Raw genomic sequence first — 5,098 nt, 5'->3', positions numbered from 1 at the left:
TCAGAGACTGGGTAAATGAGGTCTCGATCCACGGACATAGACCACGGACCGTGGTCTGACCTACGCACCGTGAGTCTGTCTGTGGGTCGAGACTTAGTCGATTTTTCTGAGCTTGGGTGGGGATGGGGTGCAGTGGTGAACCACAAACCACCAGCACGGGCCGTGGTCTGACCTATGGTCTGTGGATGTCAACCATGGGTTGCACCTGCAACTTCTCAAAATCTGCATTTTGGTCTGTTTCGAATACGGGGTGTTACACCCAGATTTACTAACCTCAAACCATTTAATAGGAGATCTGCATCTTCTCCCAAAAAGAGCTTCATAAGGAGCCATCTGGATGCTAGAATGATAACTATTGTTGTAAAGCAAACTCAGTGAGACGTAGGTGATCATCCTAACTACCCTTGAAATCAATCACACAAGCCCTCAACATATCTTCTAAAGTCTGAATAGTGTGCTCTGCTTGACCATCTGTCTGAGGATGAAAAGCAGTACTCAAGTTCACCTTTAAACCTTAGTCTTTCTGGAATGACTTCCAAAATTGTGCAGTAAATTGGGCACCTATATCTGAAATAATAGACATTAGGACTCCATGAAGTCTTACTACCTCTTGAATATATAACTTGGCATAATCTGCTGCTGAATGGGTAGTCTTTACAGGCAAAGAGTGGGCTAATTTAGTTAATCTATCAACCATCACCCAAATGGAATCATGCTGCCTACGAGACCGCGGCAAATTAGTAATAAAGCCCATATTGATCATCTCACACTTACATTCCTAAATCTCTATATTCTGAGCCATACAACCAGGCCTTTGGTGCTCTACTTTAACTTGTTTACAATTCGGGCATTTAGCAACGAACTCAGCAATACCTTTCTTCATACTATTCCACCAATATACTTCCCTCAAGTCACGATACATCTTTGTGGAACCCGGATGGATAGAGTATCTGGAGCTATGAGCTTCCTCCATGATCCTCTCTTAGATTCCATCCACCCTTGGTACACAGAATCTACCTTGATACCTCAATACACTATCTCCCCCTTGTTCAAAAGTCATCACTTTTTCTTATGAACATTTGCCTTCAATTCAAGAAATATAGGGTCTTGGTCTTGTTTCTCTTACACTTCAGACAATAATGATGATTTAGCCCCGTTCATCACCACTACTCCTCCTTCTGTGGAATCCATTAGTCGATCTCTTAATCGTGCAAGTATGTGCACATCTTTTTCTAACTCTTTCTTTTCTTCCTCAACATGGGCAATACTACCCATAGACAACCTACTCAAGGAATCAGCAACAACATTAGCCTTACCTGGGTGATATAGAATACTCATGTCATAATCCTTGAGTAACTCTAACCATCTTCTCTGTCTGAGATTAAGCTCTTTCTAACTAAACACATACTGAAGACTCTTGTGATCAGTGAACGCATCCACATGAACACCATAAATGTAGTGACGCCATATTTTCAAAGCAAATACTACGGCAGCCAACTCTAGATCATGGGTTAGGTAATACTTCTCGTGAACTTTCAGCTGTCAGGAGGCATAAGTTATAACTTTACCATTTTGCATTAACATACAACCCAAACCAACTCTGGACGCATCACAATATACCACAAAACCTTGTGTACCTTCTAGTAAGGTCAATACTGGGGTAGTAGTCAACCACTTTTTCAATTCCTGAAAGCTTTTCTCATAAGCTTCAGACTATTGAAACTTAACTATATTCTGAGTCAACTTGGTCAAGGGGGGGAAATGGATGAGAACCCCTCGACGAACCTTCTATAATATCCAGCCAACCCCAAGAAACTCATAATATTAGTAGGAGATGTAGATGAGTCTAGGCCAATCTTGCACTGCCTCTATTTTCAAAGTGTCAACTCTAATTCCATCACTGGACACAATGTGGCCTAATAATGCCACAGACTCAAGCCAGAACTCACACACTTAGAGAATTTGGCATACAACTCTCTATCCTTTTAAGTTTGCAGAACTACTCTGAGTTGACTAGCATTATCTTCCTAATTCGTCGAATAGGTTAGTATGTCATCAATGAATACGATAACAAAAATATATGAATAAGGCTTGAATACTCTATTCATAAGGTCCATTAATGTTGCAGGAGCATTGGTCAAACCAAAGGACATAACTAGGAATTCATAATGACCATAACGGGTCTTGAATATTGTCTTTGGAATATCTCATTCCCTTACTATCAATTGATGGTAGATTGATCTAAGGTGTATCTTAGAAAAACAAGTGGAACCCTGAAGTTGATCGAAGAGATCATCAATTCTCGGAAGAGGATACTTATTCTTGATAGTAACCTTGTTCAACTGACAGTAATCTATACATATTCCAAGAGAATTGTCCTTCTTTCTCACAAATAAGACCAGAGCTCCCCAAGGTGAGACACTTGGTCGAATGAAACCCTTCTCAAGGAGATCTTTCAACTGCTCTTTTAACTCTTTCAACTCTGGTGGTGCCATTCTATATGGCGGAATAGATACAGGACGAGTATCGAGAAGAATATCGATATGAAAGTCTATTTCTCTCTCAGGAGGGACTTTGGGAAGATTATTTGGAAAGACTTCTTGAAGCTCTCTAACTACTGGAACTGACTGAATAGGAGGTATCTCAACACTAGAGTCATTAACTCGGACTAAGTGATAGACACACCTCTTGGAAACTAACTTTCTCTCATTAAGGTACGAAATAAAACAACCCTAGGCACTGTTGAACTACTCTTCCACTCTATAACTGGCTCATTAGGAAATTGGAACTTAACAACTCGAGTTCTACAATCAACTGAGGCATAACAGGCATGAAGCTAGTCCATACCTAGAATGACATCAAAATCTACCATATCTAACTCAACTAAGTCAGCCATGGTGCTCTTGTGATTGATAGAAATGGTATAATCACGATAGACTCTCTCTACTAGAATAGACTCACAAACAGGTGTAGAAACACTGTAGGGCTCAAGAAGCTTCTCAGGAAAAACATCAAAATTCATCGCAACACAAGGAGTCACAAAAGATAGACTCGCTCATGGATCTAGCAAAGCATAAACATCAAAGTTAAAGACTTGGAAGTGACAACATTTGGCGAATCATCTTGCTCTTGGCGACTAGTGATAGCATACAGACGGTTTGCTCCTCCGCCTGCCCTTGAAGTAGTAGCTCCTCTAGATGTAGCTATGTCTGGTGGAGCAACTGAAGAAGAATGGGCTATATTGCCCCCATTACCATTACCTTGCTTGTTCTTAGGACACTCTTTCATAAAATGACCGTTCTGACCACACTTAAATTAGTGGAGCCATCACGACACACCCCTGAGTGGGTCCTACCTGTCACGACCCAGGGGTATCCCTTAGATGTAACATGGCGTACTTGACCCCGAAGGGGTCTCATACAAGCCCTTAGCATATCATAACATAAGATAATAGAAAATACGGGAAAATTTAAAACTTTTACAATCGAAGACATTTTCATAAAAATCAAGCAGAAGTCTTTCTATACTTTGTCTCAAACCATCTAATACACATTAGATTAAAATATTGGGACACAGCCCATACAATAGTTTAAAACATAAAGAAATGACATAAAGGAAATAATGGGTTTCTCCTCGAAACTACGAGGACTCACCAAATCTTCAACTCTTCTTGCTCCTTTGAAACCTAGCCTCCAAAGGAACTCAATCTCCGAAACCCTACATTTGATTAGAATGTAGGCAAAGTATGTGTTAGTACAAAATGTACCAAGTATGATAGCTAGCACACCACCATAAAAGCATCTCAAAATGGTTAGTCAACATAAGACATAAGTATAAGAGATAATAACATAGTTATTGCATAATCTCCAACATAAGCACCATATAATCACAAGTCAACATAAAACATAGTTAATGAGCATAGGAGATAAGTCATAATCAGATAAGCATAATTGGCTCTTAGTCATCTATACCATAATAGCACCATTCTCAAGTAACCTCAAAAGCATACATGTGCAAAGCAAGAATAGCATCCCCTAATACCACCTAAGCCAAGTATCCAATTTTGGTCATCTTAATCATAGTCTATATACATGGTCAACTCTTAAGCTTCTCTACCATAAGGGTACCATACTCCTAAGTAACCTCAAGACATACTTTTGCAATGCATGAAAGGAATCCCATACTACCCTTCACACTAAGCATAACCTTGAAGTCATCCTAGTCATTTTCAGCCTTAATTTTGGCTTACTTCATGTAGACAAGGGAACTATCACCTTTAGTCAATCATATCTTGGAAGGCAACTATAGTAACAACCCAAGCTAAGTCTATACTATATAAGAGAACCCTTCATAACTAGCCTCAAGTAATACTTGTGTAATATATGGATAGCCTCCCATACTACTATCCACACTAAGTACACATTTAGACTATCATGAATGCTCACTAGTTGGGGACTAGTTCCTCTATTCTATTTGTCTCTATTCATACAAGGTACTTCTCTATTAGTACTAGGCAAGTCACAACCCATGAATGAACTCTACTTCTCAATTCAAGGCTACCAAGGAATAACCCCCTAATAGGCTAGACCATGCTATCATCTTACTAACATAACTAGGTTAAGCTAAGCTAACTACCTTGGAAGACACACTAACATAAAAGTCCAAGCTACTCTAGGAAAGGTACAACTGTCATATCCTAGCTACCATGAAATAGTCCTAGACCAACTAAGTCATGCTACCCTTACAAGTATACTATGATACAAATGCAAGCTATCCTTAGAAGAGTATGATTCTCAATCCTAAGCTATCCTTAGGAGAGTATGAGTCCTCAATCCCAAGCTACCATGACTAACTCTAACTCAAGTTACCCTTGAAATGCATCTTACAATGAAAAGTCAAGCTACCCTTAGGAGAATGGATCCTCAATCCTAAGCTACCCTTAGGAGAGTATAAGTCCTCCATCCTAAGCTATCCTTGAAATGCATCTTACAATGCATAGTCAAGCTACCCTCACAAGCACACTAAGATGCTAAGTGAGCTATCCTCAGGAGAGTATGATTCTCAATCCTAAGCTACCCTTAGGAGAGTATAAGTCCTC

The sequence above is a fragment of the Solanum tuberosum genome, unplaced genomic scaffold (assembly GCF_000226075.1).
Source record: "Solanum tuberosum cultivar DM 1-3 516 R44 unplaced genomic scaffold, SolTub_3.0 scf00036, whole genome shotgun sequence".
In the NCBI taxonomy this organism is placed as follows: domain Eukaryota; kingdom Viridiplantae; phylum Streptophyta; class Magnoliopsida; order Solanales; family Solanaceae; genus Solanum; species Solanum tuberosum.
This window is presented reverse-complemented; position numbering follows the sequence as displayed.